We start from the raw sequence: 18,007 nt of genomic DNA, 5'->3' as shown, positions 1-18,007 counted from the left end.
CAAAAAAAAAAAAAAAAAAAAAAAAAAAAAAAAAAATCAGCCAGGCATGGTGGCAGGTGCCTGTAATCACAGCTACTTGGGAGGCTGAGGCTGGAGAATTGCTTGAACCTGGGAGGCAAAGGTTTCAGTGAGCTGAGATCATGCCACTGCACTCCAGCCTGGACAGCAGGGTGAGACTCCATCTCAGAAAAATAAAAAGTCATTCCAGAAGCATTGGAATTGAGTTTATACTATTAAACCGCCCAGCCCTTTCACTCCTAGGTATATAGCAAAGAAAAATGAACTAAAGGCCAGGATTCACATAGACACTTGCACATGAATGTCCATGGCAGTGTTACTCATCAAAGCCCCCAAAATGGAGACTACCCAAATAGCCCCCAGCTGATACACAAATAGACAAAACATGGATATCCGTCCAGTGAAATACTCTTTAGAATCCTCCGACTATTGCTGCCCACAACATGGTTAAATCTCAAAGAGTGATGTTAAGTGAAAGAAACCAGATCTCAGCTCTGCAGGCAGAAGGCTACATATGCTATGATTTCCTCCCAGTGCAGGATGACAGCAGAAATTAATCTAGTGACAGGAAGCCTATCAGTGCTTGATGGGAAATGAGGGTGGGAGGGGGGACCCGATTACAAAGGGGCGTGAGGAAATGTCTGGGGGTAATGCATTTGTTTATGATCTTGACTGTGATGCTTCACAGGTGGATACATGTGACAAAACTCATCAAAGTGTGCAGTTTATTATATGACAGTTACATTTCGCTAAAGCCAATAAATGATGGGGTGGAGTGGTGGTGCACAGCTGTCATCCTAGAACTTAGGGAGGCCAAGGCGGGAGGATCCCTGGAGTCCAGGAGTTGGAGACCAGCCTGGGCAACAGAGAGAGACCCTGCCTCTACAAAAAACAAAAAATTAGCCAGACGTAGTCGCATGTGCCTGTAGTCTTAGTCCTGGCTACTCTGGAGGCTGAGGTGGGAGGATTGATTGAGCCCAGGAGGTTGAGGCTGCCGTGACCACGATTGCACCACTGCCCTTGAGCCTGGACAAAGGAGCAAGACCCTGTCTCAGAAAAAGAGAAGAAAAGAAAGGTAATAAATGACTTTTGTTGGGATTTGAGATGGGGTGAGAATTGTCTTAAAAAGTAAATAGAGTTGGGATAAATGGTCATTTTCCTCTGGAAGGAAGAGTGTTAGTAACAGGAACCCTGTGAAATGATATTGGATTAGCCTAACTTCACTTTTTAATTTTTTCCCAAGCGCTCAGGATAAGATAGTGCTGTGGGAAATCTCCAAATTGGTACCCAAATCTAAATTACTGTAGGTAATAAAAAAATCATCAAAGCAGAATAAAGAGGGAGAGAAACGAGCAGAGGAGCTTTAATGAGAGCAAGGAGAAACATTTTGGGTAAAATAATTCAAATTATTTTTATGAGATGATAGACGTGGAGAAACTGTTTATAATTGAGGCACGGGATTTAAGGACTTTGCTGCCAGAAGATTCAGCCTAAGATCGCCAGGAATAATAAAATGCATTGGACATCATCGGGAAGAATATTGAAACAAAGTGAAAGGCACCATCTTACCCTTGGACAGAGTGAACATTTCTTTGAACCTAGAAGTTTCTGTAAAGTTCTGACAAGTTCACCTTATAAAAGGGAAGCAAAGACCATGAAGTGGGTAGAGTGATTCCCATTTGAGAACAGGCATTTGGAAGAACTCCCAAGTCTGGCTGACGAGGTCTAGGGCGGAATCGCAGTAGCCTACTTGGCACGTGGATAGATTCTTCGTTAAGTCTTGGAACCATCTCTTAAGACTGGGAAGAGGCAGCCTTAGGGAACAAAACAAGCTGTATTCCACATCCTAAGACAGAGTACTGACCGAGAATATCAATCTGCAGGTCCACATTAATCCACAGAGGGCAGGCTGATTGGAAGCTATTGGGCAAAGCCAGGAATGTTTGGGAGCAAATCCCCAGCTCCTGATTCCATAGAGGGTCACAGCCTGCCTCTCTTGCACAAAAAGAGATGGAATTCTCAGCTGAATGCCACAGGACTCCTATCCAATAGGCTAGCTGTTCTAGTCTGTTTCTGCAATAGTCATTTATTTATTTGTTTATTTATTGAGGCAGAGTTTGGCTCTTGTTGCCCAGGCAGGAGTGCAATGAATGGCACAATCTCGGTTCACCCCAACCTCCACCTCCCAGGTTCAAGCGATTCTCCTGCCTCTGCCTTCTGAGTAGCTGGAGTTACAGGAATGCGCCACCATGCCTGGCTAATTTTGTATTTTTAGTAGAAATGGGGTTTCTCCATGTTGGTCAGGCTGGTCTCGAACTCCCAACCTAGATGATCCACCCACCTTGGCCTCCCAAAGTGCTGGGATTACAGGGTGAGCCACTGCACCTGGCCAATCTGCCGTAGGCTTTTCTACAGAATTTTAAAAAGTGGCTTTATTCTGGGCATTTTTATCAAGTAACAAATCAGCTGCCATAAAAGCTGGAAGTTGGCTGAAAGGGGGAGGATTTAGAAGCCCCTTGGGCAAGTCCAGATCGGAAGCAGGTCATGGGGCCCTCTTTTAGGAGGCAGACTCACAGGCGGGTTGCTGTGGATGACCTCAGGTGTCTCGTGTTTTGGGTAGGAATGTCGGCAGGGCAGATGCAAGGCATTTTCCCCAAGCACCTGGATTGTTTCATGCCCGAAAGGAGCAAAGACAGGAAGGTATAAAATCCAAATTGGTGCAGTTGCTCAGAAAAGGGACAGGTGATGGCCTGGCGTTCCCTCCCTGGCTTCCTGTGGAATTCCAAAGTGCTGCTCTGGGATTGTGAACTCCAGCCATCTGTGTGCTTGCAGCCTGGAGAGCAATGCAGCTGGTGTCTACCACCATAATTAACTGGGGTGTGTCATGTGTGGACATGACACACCCCTGTCCACTGCTAATCACCAGGAAGGGGCTGAGTGTGAAATTCACATTTGAAAGTGAAGATGCAGGAAGCCTGACAGCTCCCAGAGGAAACAGCCACCAGGTTTTCTTTGTAAAAAAAAAAAAAAAAAAAAAGTATACATTTTAGAAAAACTATTGACTTTTTCCCAAGCTGTCTGTACCTCAGCCACAACTACATGAGAGTCTCTTTCTCTGCTGCTGGTATCCTGTCTGCTGTGATCGCAGAATTTTCTGATGTGGCCCATCGTGGCTTCCTCATCCTCCCCCTATTTCATCTGCCGGCTCCTGGGAGAGGAGGTTCCAGTCCACCTGGCTAATGAGTGTGTGATTCTGACAGTAACGAGCAACACAGACCACGGGAAGAGGAACAAGAATAGGACATTCCTATATTTTTTATGTGGAGATTGATAATCAAGGCTAACAATCCTGGCAGAAGGTGAACAACACATTCAACAGAGGGGAAAAGATAATAAAATATCTCCCGCTGCTTAACAATCGCTGGGTGGAAACATTCCCTGCAACTATACAGCTGTTGCACTTGATGGCTCATAAAGCCTCAGTGAAGTCCGTCAAGGGCCTTTTTTCTTGGTGAGGGACCATTTTTTTCATGCAGTTATGATAGCATCTGGTTCCTGTCCCTGAAAGTGCACCGAATCCACAGGCGCTGGCAGACGGAAGCAGGGGAAGAGCCCTACTGCAGAGCCATCTGGCTCCTTTGATGGGTTTTGGGTAACTTCTGATCTACGGGGCATCGTCATCAGAATGCAGATTGAGATTTAGCGGTGGCCATTGAGCACCTGCTAGGTGCCAGGCACCGGCTTGGGTATTTCAGGAATCCTGACAACTGTGAGGTCAGCACTGCCATTTCAAAAACAATACTGTGGAAAACAGAGCCCTAGACTCCTTAAGAACCATACCCAGGGCACACGGCTGACAAGTGGCAGGCTGAGATCCCCGAGCCTGGTGGGCTTTCCCCTGTTGCTGCAGAGATGGAGGAAGAGGCGAGAGTTGCTTCCTGTCTGTGCTCCGGGTCCGTGTGAAACGCTTCTGCATCTGCTTATACCAGTGTCCATGCACACGCGTGTTAAGAAGGGAGGCTGTTTTCCAGAAGACTCAAAATAAATGATAGGGATCCTAGGTGACCTGCCGTTTTAAGTCGGGGTCCTCAGAAGCAGATCTTGAAGTGGGGATTTCTCTGCAAGGGATTTATTAAGAGTGTGGTCCCCAGGGAAACTGGGAAAAGAGTAAAGGAGGCGGGAAAGGGAAAGAGACAGGAAAGCCAAAGAGGAGTCCATGCTCAGGCAAAATCCGGCGGGGGGCGGCTTTTAGCTTCAGCCTGACGGTGCTGGGGGATGGGGGATGGTTGCCCCGTGGAGGAGGCAGGTAATGAATCCCAGGCCCTTTCAGCGGCTCTCCCTCCAGGCCTGCAGGTCAGGCAGGCCCCAGGGGCCCGAGGGCAGGCCTTTGAAAAAGAGGCTGGCTGTTAGAAGCAGAAACGCTTGAAGGAGCTCACAGAAGGGGTCTTGGCTGAGCCGCAGCATGGTCACCCACGCCCCCGTCCCCCACACCTCGGGGAGGAAGCGGGCGCTGAGGAAATGGGAGAAGAGCTGCAAGATTAACCAGATGCCCCTGGTATGTTCAAGCAACACCATCCGCTGCATTTCCACAGAAAGGGTGTTGATTTTCCTGAATTCTAGGAGCGGTGTTTTCATCACTGAGTTCAGATGCCTTTGATGGGTGAGCCGCCTTCGAACCAAGTCAGCATGAAACAGAAGGCTGGGTTATTTCATGTTGGTTGATGTAATAGCACAAGGCAGACGAATGTCTCTTGAGAATGAAGAGAAGTTGTTCCTAAAGAAATGTTCACGTTCTCTTACGAGGTGGGAAAATGAAAAGGGAAGATGAAACGTGGAGGGCTGCCCAGCGCAGGGAGCCTCCCCCTCTGAAACCCTGCTGTGGCTTGAAGTGCCACAGATCCCAAAATCCCTGTGGGTCTTTCTTCAAAACCAATAGCCACGTGTAAAAAAAAAATCATATAGCATGTGAACCCATAGCAGCAACATTTTAAGTGGAAACAGGTTTCTTCCATTGTAAAGCAATGTGAACTCTGTTAGGGAGTCTGGGGGTCCCCCATGTCTCCCAGCTGAACATGAACTCCACATTCCTGTGTAATTTATAGCAGAATCTGTCCTTTGCTCACTTCGTATCTGTCATCAGCCAGCGCCGTGTACTCTGGAAGCAGGCATGGTGTGGTTTCAGTGTTGTGACCAAGTGGAGACAAGAATGTTTCTCCTCTTTGGGCTGTTTGGAAAGTAAAGACTGAAATCCAAGGCATGATCATCACGAATTCTAGCACAGCATGCTTTGGATTACAGCAGAGGTGCAGCGTTACCTCTTCTGGGACCACGGCTGGCATGTGGTGTGTGGTTGACTGAAAGGTTGTCCTGAGATGCATGGCTGTGTTAAGGTCCACACTGGGCTTGGCTGCTTATACAAGGAGCTTGGATAAATTTCATATAGTGTCAGTCAAAAAAGTATAAGAAACTTAAGCAAAGTATAAGAAGCTGTGATTTGTCCCAGACATCACGACCTCAGAAACAGAGTGGCCATGTAGGTGGCTGCTCTCCAAGAGGCTCAGGAGGGCATCGTGTCTGGGGGCCCAGGCTACTGACTTCTAAGTGTGTCTCAGGAAATCCTGGTTTTCCAGGGAGCCTAAGACTGGGCAGGACCATCAAAGGGGCATAGATAACCATTTAGAAGGCAATGAATAAAAATGTTCATATGATGATTGTGGAATCCTAATTTTTCAGGTGTCCTCATTCTTTAGAGATATAGACTAAAATATTGACAGATGAAATGCTATGATTATGGGATTTTTGTGACAATAATACAGACAGAAGTGCGTGTGTGTACGCACACCTGTGCACACATGCAGGGTCCATGTGGAATAAGATTGGCTATGGATTGATAATTGACAGAAGTGCGTGTGTGTACGCACACCTGTGCACACATGCAGGGTCCACGTGGAATAAGATTGGTTATGGATTGATAATCGACAGAAGTGCGTGTGTGTACGCACACCTGTGTACAAGTGCAGGGTCCACATGGAATAAGATTGGTTATGGATTGATAATTGACAGAAGTGCGTGTGTGTATGCACACCTGTGCACACGTGCAGGGTACATGTGGAATAAGATTGGTTATGGATTGATAATTGACAGAGAGAAGTGCGTATGTGTATGCACACCTGTACACACGTGCGGGGTACATGTGGAATAAGATTGGTTATGGATTGATAATTGACATAGAGAAGTGCATGTGTGTGTACGCACATCTGTGCACACGTGCAGGGTCCACGTGGAATAAGATTGGTTATGGATTGATAATTGACAGAGAGAAGTGCGTATGTGTATGCACACCTGTGTACACGTGCGGGGTACATGTGGAATAAGATTGGTTATGGATTGATAATTGACAGAGAGAAGTGCGTATGTGTATGCACACCTGTACACACGTGCGGGGTACACGTGGAATAAGATTGGTTATGGATTGATAATTGTTGAAGCTGGACAACAGCTACGTAGCCTATTCTATTTTTGTATATGTTTAAATTTTTCCGTAATAATAGGTAAAACAGATCATAAACATAGTTTTTACTCACAGATCCATCCAGAAGAATCTAAAAGCTCGGCCAGACTGGTCACCGAGTATCCGCCATGCTCTCCCAGGTGTCCACAAGGCCCCTGCTGCGGGTGAGGATGCCTGGCTCCCAGCCTGTGGCTACCTTTACACCCATCACTCTGCTCTGCTCCGAGAACCCCATTCCTCTAGTCACAGACCCCAGCATAGCAATTCCACTAGGGGCCTCCCTCCCTTATTTCTTGCAGAGTTATTCTTTTTGTTTTTTTTGAGACGATGTCTCACTCTGTCGCCCAGGCTGGAGCGCAGTGGCACGATGCAACCTTCCGTCTCCCGAGTTCAAGCCATTCTCCTGCTTAGCCTCCCAAATAGCTGGGATTATAAGCACACGCCACCACACCCAACTAATTGTGTATTTTTGGTGGACACAGGATTTCACCATGTTGATCAGCTGGTCTTGAACTCCTGACCTCATGATCAACCCACCTTGGCCTCCCAAAGTGCTGGGATTACAGGTGTAAGCTACCGTGCCTGGCTGCAAAATTACTGTTAACATGAATTCCAGGGGCCATGTTCATTTGAGTGGCATCATCTATTACTATTTCATTTACCTCATCACATTTCTTTTTCTCACATGAATATATAGTCATGCATCACTTAGTAACATACACGTTCTGAGAAACGCATTGTTAGGTGATTTCGTCATTGTGCGTACATCATAGATGGTGTAGCCTACTATGCGTCTCGGCTATAGGGAATAGCCTATTGCTTCTAGGCTACAGTATAGCATGTTACTGTACCGAGTGCTCTAGGCAGTTGTAATACAGTGCTAAGTATTTGCATATCTATACATATATGAACATAGAGAAGGTATAGCAAAGATACAGTGTTATCTTCTTTGGGACCACGGCTGGCATGTGTTGTGTGGTTGACTGAAAGGTTGTCCTGAGATGCATGGCTGTGTTAAGGTCCACACTGGGCTTGGCTGCTTATACAAGGAGCTTGGATAAATTTCATATAGTGTCAGTCAAAAAAGTATAAGAAACTTAAGCAAAGTATAAGAAGCTGTGATTTGTCCCAGACATCACGACCTCAGAAACAGAGTGGCCATGTAGGTGGCTGCTCTCCAAGAGGCTCAGGAGGGCGTCGTGTCTGGGGGCCCAGGCCACTGACTCCTGAGTGTGTTTTTAGCCGCTGAGGCCATCTCGTTTTGGTCATTATGAAGATTCTGGAGCTTAACTACAAGGAACCTAGAGTGTAACCTTTAGATTTAAGAGTAATCGAAAGAATAACTCCAAAGCCTGTTTATTTCAGGGCAGTTAACTCCTATGTGAACTCTCTGTCTCCTGATAGAGTCTCCCTGGTGGAAGTGTCTTATACAATTGCAATTCTGTTCTCTCCCACAATCCGCAAATCATCAAAGTGGAACTCCGGCCGCTCTCGTTTTATATAGAGACAAGTTGTAACTGTGATCACTAGGGAGTTCCCACCAACATTGCTGTGGGTGCTGGAAAAGAAAAGGAGGTTCCATCATTTGGGAAGTAAGTTTCATTTTCTTTCATGTTCGGAGAGAGAGTTTCTGATTCCAGCCAGTGGTCTCTTCTGTAAATATATGTGTGCCTCGGACTCTAGAGACTCTCAGGATAGAATCTGATGGATTGATTGGATGTGCACCTGGCTACAGACGTAGCTCTGGGCTCTGTTTCAGCTGTGCTTCCTCCCTCACTGTGTGGTGGGTGGAGCTGGGCCCTCTCGAGCCTTCCTGCTATGCCTGCTGCTGCCACGGTGCCCACTGCCCGTCTGAATTGACAGCTTATGTGGCGCTTTGGGGTACTTTGCGCAAGGTCACTTGAGACTGATGGTGCTGAGGACTCATGGGTCATGTTCTAGCCTTGATGTTTTAATTCAGTCCATTCCAACTTTCTTGTTTTGCATATCTACAAAGTGAACAACAATATGCTTAGTACTGGGAGGAGAATTCATAATGCTTCATAAGGACTGCGATGGTCTGAATGTTGGTGTGACCCCAAAATCTGTATGTGGGAAACTTGATCTTCAGTGCTACGGTATTAAGAGGTAGAGCCTTTAGGAGGTGATCAGGTCACAAGCGCCCCACCCTCATGAACGGGGTTACTGTCCTTGTCAGAGAGACCAGTGGGAACTTGTCCCTCCCTTTGAGGTGGGAGGCGGGACTTGACCCTGGAGGTGGGCTCAGACACCTGACCAAAATGAGGACTAGATAAAACAGGGAAGGGGCAGAAGCGGCTTTTCTTAAGGCACGCCCACCAGTTGCCCATGTCAGTTTACTGCTGTGACAGCAACTCTCAGGCGCTACCGCCTCTTTCTGTGGCAGTGACCCCACGGCCCAGAACTTACTAGCCTTTTTCTGGAAACTTCTTCATAAACAACCCCTAATCTACATGTAATTAAAGTGGTATGAATCTGACTGCAAAGCCGCCCTGAGCTGCTGCTCTCAGCACGCTGCCTATGGGATAGCCCGGCTCTGCAGCGCAGCATGGAGCTGCATCACCGCCTCTTCAGTCAGGCTGTTTTCTTTGACCCTGCTACCAGCTCACCCTTGATTTTTTCCCCAGGCGAAGCCAAGAACTCTGGTGGCCGAGCCCTACTTTGGGGCTCCCTTGCCCCACATCCCCTTTTGCCATATGAGGACACATAGAAGGAAGCCAAGAACTCTGGTGGGCCGAGCCCTACTTTGGGGCTCCCTTGCCCCGCATCCCCTTGTGCCACATAAGGACACATAGAAGGCACTGTCTGTAGCAGGACCTCGCCAGACACCAAGCCTGCTAGAACCTGGATCTTAGACTTCCCAGCCTCCAGCTGTGACCAATAAATTCTGCTTTATTTGTTTTGTTGTTGTTGTCTGTTTTCTTGAGACAGGGTCTCACTCTGTCACCCAGGCTGGAGTGCAGTGTTGTGATCTTGGCTCCCTGCAAACTCCACCTCTCAGGTGCAAGCAATTCTCCTGCCTCAGCCTCCCAAGTAGCTGGGATACAGGTGCACACCACCACAGCTGGCTAACGTTTGTATTTTTTTAGACAGAGCTGGGGTTTCATCATGTTGGCCAGGCTGGTCTCGAATTCCAGACCTCAGGTGATCTGCCCACCTCGGTCTCCCAAAGTTCTAGGATTACAGGCATAAGCCACTGTGCCTGGCCTGAATTCTGTTGTTTTTAACTTACCCAGTCTAAGATATTTTGTTATAGCAGGAGGACTGGACTGGGACAAGGACTAATCTTACCAGGAAGTAATTAACACGGATCTTGTGAGTTACGGCTGATGCTCAGAAGACTGGAGGACACCTGGCAGCTCTCTCCACGTGGCGAGTGATGGAAACACTGTCGTGACACTTCCATTTGGTCTGGAGTTTAATAGTCATTAGTCCTGGGAGGAGAATTCCCGGTAGATCTGGGATTGGCATCAATAACTATAGTCAAAGTGTTGAATCCTCTTTTGTATAACAAAGCTACTTTGAATTTTAATAACTTTAATAATTTTAATAACCATTCATTCACTCAAAAATGTGTTTTTTGAACATCTATAGAATCTAGATATTGGGGTCTACTAGGCTTTGGCTACCCTTGTGATTTTTAAAACTAGAAGCACCCAGAAACTATTAAATCCTTAAAGCAATACAAAATATTCGCAGCCATAGCATTCTCAGTGGAGACCCTCTAATGCCCGAAACAAGGAGACTGTTCCCGTCAGCACATCTGGACTTGAGGATTTTTTCTGTGTTGCAGCTTTTGGCCTGCGAGTTCAGAATAACACCGTGTAGATTTTGAACCAAAATGAGCACAGCCACAGACAGTCGATCACAATAAGGGGAAGGAGCTGGAGCCCACAGCTGCATCAAGGCTCTTGCTTTCACTGAGCAAGAGATCCTTGTCATATGGAAGTGATTCGCGTAGGCTGAGAACAGTGGAGTGAAAAGAACCAGGACGTTTCTGAAAACCAGTGAGATTAATTTACAAGCCTGAGCCAAGAAACAAGCTGGACACACCACAAAGAAAATGCATTTTCCCAGTAACTTTTTTTTTTTTTTTTTTGAGGAAGCTTTAGAGGACTTGCCTTTGAATTGCATTTGTTTATGAGGTGTCTAGTAATCACTTCCATTGTCGCTGGATCAGGAGGGTCTCTGTTTTCTTCCCAGAGCAGATTTCCGTGATTCAGTGTGCCTCAAGAGCTCCGTTTCTGTCACCTTCTCTGTGGCCGACGTGCATTTCCACTTTGTGCTGCTAATCGGCTAAGTTCACATGAGCTGGGAAGTGTGTTCACAAAACACCTGGCTAGCCTGAAGCTCTTTACATTTGACAAAATGGGAGACAGAAATTATAAAGGCGTTTCCATTTTAGTCTACATTATGGAATTCTGTAATCAAGATTACTTTAAACCATCATCTGAACGAGGAGGTAAAACAGCCTTGATAGCTCACTGCTGGACAGGAACAACAGACAAACACAAAGACAAAAACGTGAATTTTAAATGACAGCTTGTCCCAAGGACATCCTCGTACTAGATGCCTTTTACGGTCTACTTATTCTCATATGCAATTATTGCCAGTGTTTTTTGCTAATGGATTCATTGCAAGTGGATTTACCCTACATGGAATGAGTAATGTCCATACATGGTAGATGTGTTATTTATGGATGAGGAGAGAAAAGTGGATCAAAGCGGTCTTTAGACGTGTGTGTTTTGCCTTGGGAAGCCCCAACATTGTAGTCTCAATACAGTTGGTGTCTGCCTGGGCAGAACGTGGTGCACGTGGTGAGTCTGCTCTGCACCCACCCGCTCAGGCACGTGCTGCAATCCGCTGTTGCCCCTGCTTGGTATTTGAGGGCGCCATTTTCTCTCCCTTTTGTCTGCTGGCCTTGCGGGTCCATCTGTAGGTTGCTGTCCCCATCCGGCTCGGAAACAACGTGATGACTCCTTCTAAATCACTGGATTCGCAGGGTTGAGGGATTTGCCTGCCACTGGCTTTCACTGACTAGGATTAGAATTTGAAAAGATTTTCACGGTTGCCTCAGGTGTTCTGCAAGGTGGCGTGAATCATTTCCACTCAGTTTTAATGCTGGAGGGAGAAAGGAGTCCTGTTAATGAGATGGGAAAGAGAATCTGTCTTTTCTCCAAGATCCTTTCCGTAAAGTTTAGGGTACTGCCCAGCAGGCCTGCGGCTGTGTGAGGACAATGTTGGGTCTTGGGCTGTGGTTCCATTTCTGGACTATTCACTTGCGGTGCGTTTGGCAAATAATTCCATTTCTCTGTGACTTCATCTGGGGAAAATGAGACGGGCGATGTCGCACCTCTTGGGTTAGGTGGATTCTGTGGTAGGATTTAGAGTAAAAAGTGTGTGTGATAGAAGACTAAACGGATCTCCTCAGATTGGGGTACCTGCACCTCCAGGAATAGAGCGCAATGTGCCAGGTGCTGCAAGCAGCTTTCCAATATGTCATCTCCACCTAGGACATTGATTTTTCCTTGAAGATTTGCTGATGGGGGGAAGGGGAACCATTTTTTAAACAGTAAAAAATAAAGAGATATAGCATGGAATACAATGTGAAATGTGAATGAATTTTCAAGATGGAGCATGTGCTTCTAAGTAATTTCTTGCGAGATTTAGGCTGCTTTGGGGTATGCTTTCCTATGGGAACTAATTCGTAATGGCCCATTGCCATTACATTTACTACAACGGAAAATTTGACTTTTGTTGTTTTTTTTCCGAAGAGACATTTTGACTTTCTTTTTATTCTCCCATTTGTTTATTTGCGACCTCATTTATTTCTATGCCTAATTTGTTATTTCCTTCCTTCTGCTTTATTTTCTTTATGTTGTTCTTTTTTGTAACTTTTAGAATTTGAAATTTAATGCTTTTTAAAATTTTTATTGATGTAAATGTTTAGGCCATAAATGTCCTACTGTTCAGTACTTTAATTGTATTTTATGTAACATTTTGTTTTAGAGATTCTGCAATTTGGGTTTGAATTTCTCCCTTTACCCAAGAATTGTGTAATATAAAATTTTTAAATTCCTAAAGGTAACAGCCTTTCTGTTTTATTACTTTTATTTATTTCTGGTTTTCTTCTATTATGAACAGATAATATTGTTTTTATTTTTTAATTTATTAATTTATTGAGATTGTCTTTGTGGATTAGTTAATATATAGTCATTTTTTATGAATTTCACTCTAGAAGGTGTATTTTTCTTTTTTCTGGGTACAAAGTATAATATGTATCCTGAAGATCTATCTTTTTTTTTTTTTTTTTTTTTGAGTGTCTCACTCTGTCACCAAGGCTGGAGTGCAGTGGCACAATCTCAGCTCACTGCAACCTCTGCCTCCCGGGTTCAAGCGATTCTCTTGCCTCAGCCTCCTGAGTAGCTGGGATTACAGGCACCTGCCACCATGCCCGGCTAATTTTTGTATTTTTATAGAGATGGGGTTTTATCATGTTGGTCACACTGGTCTTGAACTCCTGACCTCAGGTGACCCACCTGCCTCAGCTTCCCAAAGTGCTGGGATTACAGGCATGAGCCACTGCACCTGGCCAAGATCTTTTTTTAAAAAACATAGTTATTGTGGCAAAATACATTTAACCTAAAATATGTGATTCCGAGCATTTTTAAATGTACAATTCAGTGGCATTAATGACATTCACAGTGTTGCACAAGTGTCACCGCTACCTGTTTTCAAAGCTTCTTCGTCACGCCAAACAACGTCTGTAACTATTAAGCAATGACCCCCACGCTCCTCCCTCACCGCTCCAGTCTGCTTTCTGTTTCTGTGGATTTGCCTACTCATAAAAGTGGAATCATGTCATATTTATCCTTTTGTGTCAGATTTCTTTCACTTCGCATAATATTGTCAAGGTGTATCCATGCTGTAGTATGCATGGAAATTGTATTCCTTTGTATGGCTGGATGACAGCATGCCATTGATGTGTTATGTATACCATATGTCAAGGTGTATCCATGCTGTAGTGTGCATGGAAATTGTATTCCTTTGTATGGCTGGATGACAGCATGCCATTGACGTGTTACGTAGACCATACTTCTTTATTCATGTATCCGTTCACAAACGCTTGGGTTGTTTCCACCTGTGGCTATTATGAGTAATGCTGCTATGAACATTGGCGTTCAAGTATCTGTTTCAGTCTCTGTGTTCAGTTCTTTTTGGGTTTACAACTGTGAGTGGAATTGCTGGTCATGCAATAATTGTATGTTTAGCTTTCTGAGGAGCTGTCCAGCTGTTTTCCACAGCAGGTGCCCATTTTACCCATCAGCAATACATCAGGCTTCTAGTTTCTTCACATTCTCACCAGTATTTATTTTCCTTTTTTTTTTTTTTAAATCTGTTCTAGGCATTCTAGTAAATACGAGGTGGTAGGTCGTGACTTTGATTTGCATTTCGCTAGTGACTAAGAGATGATGTTGATCATCTCTTCAGATGTTTATTGGTCATTTGAATATCTTCTTTGGAAAAAAACGTCTATTCAAATTCTTTGTCCATTATCTTTTTATTGTTGAGTTTTAGGAGTTCTTTATATATTCTGGATACTGAACATTTATCATATATATGATTTGTAAATACTTTCGTCTATAGTTTGCCTATAGTTTGTCTTCATACCTTTTTGATAATGTCCTTTGATGCACAAGAGCTTTTAATTTTAGTGAAGTCCAGCTTATCTTTTCTTCTGTTGCTTGTGCTTTTAGTGTCATATTTAATAATCTGTTGTCAAATCCTAAGTGGGGAAGATTTACCTCTATGTTTTCTCCTGAGAGTTTAATAGTTAGATCTCCCTATTTGGGTTCTTTAGCCATTTTGAGTTAATTTATTTGTATAGTGTGAGGTAGGGGTCCAGCTCCACTCCTTTGTGTGTAGAAATCCAGTGGTCCCAGAACACTAGAAGGTCTGTTTTACTCAGCACGTTATTTAGGTCTACTCTAGTTTTATCTTCTTTTTTTTAATCTTCCTGAAGCACCTTGGACTAAGAGTGGCAGATTGAAGCAGCATCATGAAGAGCCCTGCAGAAGCCTAGGGCAAAAGGAAAAATGAGTTATACTGCATCTTGTCTTTATAAAAAATATAAAATGTTCACATTTTATTTATCATACTTTTTTGCATTTTTATTTTTTAAAGCATTGCATTAAAACATTATTTATTTTGGTTCCTGAGTTTTTGCCATGTGTGCCCAAGGAGAGTGCCTTTTCACCTTACTGCAGTCCTAGCCCTAGGGTAAAACCTCCTAATTTGAGTGTGTTTCTGTCTATTTCTTCTTCTTCTTCTTTTTTTTTTTTTTTTTGAGATGGAGTCTCGCTCTGTTGCCCAGGTTGGAGTGCAGTGATGCGATCTTGGCTCACTGCAACCTCTACCTCCTGGGTTCAGGCGATTCTCTGGCCTCAGTCTCCCAAGTAACTGGGATTCTAGGCACTCACCACAATGCCCTGCTAATTTTTGCATTTTTAGTAGAGATGGGGTTTCGCCATGTTGGCTGCTGCCTGCCTCGGTCTCCCAAAGTGCTGGGATTATAAGCGTGAGCCATGGTGCCTGGTTTGGCTATTTCTTCTTGCAGCTCATGTGGTTTTGCATTTTTGAAAGCAGTTGCCATGTATCTGGTATAAAAATATTCACAAGTGTTTTGCTGTAAATCGTGACTTTTTGTATGACAGTGCTGTGTGGCTTACTACTTTTTGGCATGAGTTCTGCCTTGTCTGATATCAGGATCACAAACTATAGGGGAAAGGTAAGGCACTGAGTCTTCGGTTTACCCATGATGAGATCGAGGCCCAAGGACTCTGGCAACCGCTGAAATAATTATAATTAAGTTAAAAATGTTTATTACCTCTAAATCCTGATACTAAAGTAACAGCCCAGTAGAGTTCAATGTAGAAATGATGTAATTCTGAAGCGGTTTAAATAGAAACTCGAGTGAATATTCTCATCATGTTGAAGCAGGGCACGGATCACAAACCCACCTCATGGCCTGGGATGGGCAGGTTTCAGAAACCTTCGAGTTGGACAAAACTCATACAAATATGAAGGCAGTAAGCCGAGGGAAGGCCAGCCAGTTGAAGTAGGATGATTCAGCCGACTCAGTATTTGAAATATTGGTTTTAACGAGATCCTAGGGCTCCATTTGAGAACTGCCAGCAGTTTTATGAGTGAAGAGGGAATTGTTTTACTGTACTATGCAGAGTAGAGTCTCCCTATCTCTCCCTTTGTGATTCTTGCCATAACCTTATAGCCTCGAACTTTATCAGCCTGGCTTCCTTCGAATTCTACAGCAGCACTTAAGACTGCCTTCTTACTTTTCTTCTAAGTAGTTCTTGTTTCTGTGTCTGAGCATCTAGGGAGGTGAATGCGAAGAAAGGCGGAAATAAAATATGGCTCAGCTGTGGCCCGAGCGGCCCCTTCCAGACGCACTCATGGCCTCCCTCTGCACGTCTTGATACGTGAATGGGAAAGGAAAAAAGCACATTTTGGTCCAGATTTTCTTCCCTTTGTGCCCCTCTGAGGTGCTCAAAGGCATCAGTAACAGAGCAGGAGAGCCCTGGCTGAACAAACCTTAGTGTTCCCCTTTGATACCTTCCACTGGGTGCCTTCATACAATGGTTTGAAAGCACTTTGTCAGCAAACTCCTGCTTCAGGCAAACATTGAGAAGACTATTGAGGAGGACTCAGTGGGAAGGATCTGACCTACCCTAGAAGCTGCCCCAGTTCTCTGTCAGGAGAGCCGCCAGCCCTAGAAGAGAGGTCCTCTCCCCTCTCCAGGTTTTTCTCTTTCTCCTTTTTTTTCCTCTCCTTTCTATTGTAAGAATTGTGGGAACTCTCTTTAAATGAAAATAACTCTCAAGCCAAGCTTTGTCTCCTAACGCGGATAAATGCCTAGATACCTCACATCCCTTCTGCAGAACTGGAGTCTCAACGTTGGATTAGCACAAACTACTTGGGACAAACATTTGAAGGAGAAATACGTGGTAGGTGTTGTGTGTGTGTCTTTTTCTAAAACACCTACAAATTGCATGCTTGCTCGTCAGCCTGCTGCTCGGGAGCCCTGTGCCATCACTTGCTGGTCTGTTGTTTGTGTCGCTGCAGGCTGGCTCTGTGTCGTATTTGCACTGGTATCTGATTTTTAATTGAATTTAATGATTTCTGAACCCCTGAGCGTCTATCACTTTTTAAAAACCATGCTACAGGCCGGGCGTGGTGGCTCACGCCTGTAATCCCAGCACTTTGGGAGGCCGAGGCGGGTGGATCACAAGGTCAGGAGATTGAGACCATCCTGGCCAACATGGTGAAACCCTGTCTCTACTAAAAATACAAAAATTAGCTGGGCATGGTGGCGCGTGCCTGTAGTCCCAGCTACTCTGAGGCTGAGTCAGGAGAATTGCTTGTACCCTGGAAGCGGAGGTTGCAAGAGAGCCAAAGTTGTGCCACTGCACTCCAGCTTGGGCGACAGGGAGACTCCGTCTCAAACAAAACAAAACAAAACAAAATTAAAAAAAAATACTACATTAGTTTCTACCTACAGTTGCAGTATAAGCAAATTTTTAAGGTGGCAATGCCAGAAGCAATACAGTCTCTCTTTAGCTGCCTTTTTCTCCCGGTCATTGAGATGAGCACAGATGGATGAATATTCAAAGCGACTGAGAGTGTGAAGTGAGAGAGCGCGAGCCTTGCCCAGAGCAGCGCTAGACTCAGTGTCCGAATCTGGGTTGGGAAGCTCTGTTCTGCCAGCACCCCTGGGCCCAGAGTGGCCTTGCTGATCTTCTCTGGGTCTCCCTCTGGACGCGGCTGTCTGGAGAAACACATTCAGCCACTCAGTAGTGGGTATATGACCTTCCCTTAACCTCTTCCCATCTATAAAAATGAAGAGTCCCTTCTAGATCTAAATTTCTGTCATTATCTGATAACTTATGTTTTATTCTAATTGCAAATCCAGCCCGTTAAAAACATTGAGACTCTATCAGGGTATAAAGGAAAAAGACACCCAGGACTCCAGGAGTCAGGGATATCCACTGGTGGCTTGTTGGTGTGCTTCCATCTCATCTTTTTCATGCTTCTGTAGTTATTTTACAGAATTAGATTCCTGTGTGTATGCAGCATTTTCTTCACTAACATTATCTCATGGACATTTTCCTGCGTCATTTACTATAAACTGAAAAATACGTATCCGTGAAGACTGCAGATCACTACATTATGTGGATTATATTTTATTTAATGAATACCTTATTGTTGTGCATTTAAGTGTTCTTCTGTGATAAATGATGCTGCCGTGAATAGCTTTGCACATATATCTTTGTACACATCTCCATTTATTTTCTTAGTATATAATTCTAGCAGCCGAGGTGTTTTGGTGTTTTTAAGGCACTTCATACACAATGCCGCATTCGACACCAGCACCGTGTGAATTCG

At 44.7% G+C, this 18,007-nt stretch overlaps 1 protein-coding gene across 1 annotated transcript in view; it reads left to right on the top strand.

Annotated features, from left to right (window-relative positions):
• KIF26B (kinesin family member 26B) overlaps nucleotides 1-18,007 on the top strand; it is a 555,192-nt gene that overhangs the window by 287,614 nt on the left and 249,571 nt on the right. The gene's annotated exons all lie outside the window — the stretch shown is intronic.

This window comes from Cebus imitator, unplaced genomic scaffold, assembly GCF_001604975.1.
Source record: "Cebus imitator isolate Cc_AM_T3 unplaced genomic scaffold, Cebus_imitator-1.0 Scaffold75, whole genome shotgun sequence".
Lineage (NCBI taxonomy): Eukaryota > Metazoa > Chordata > Mammalia > Primates > Cebidae > Cebus > Cebus imitator.
This window is presented reverse-complemented; position numbering and strand designations above follow the sequence as displayed.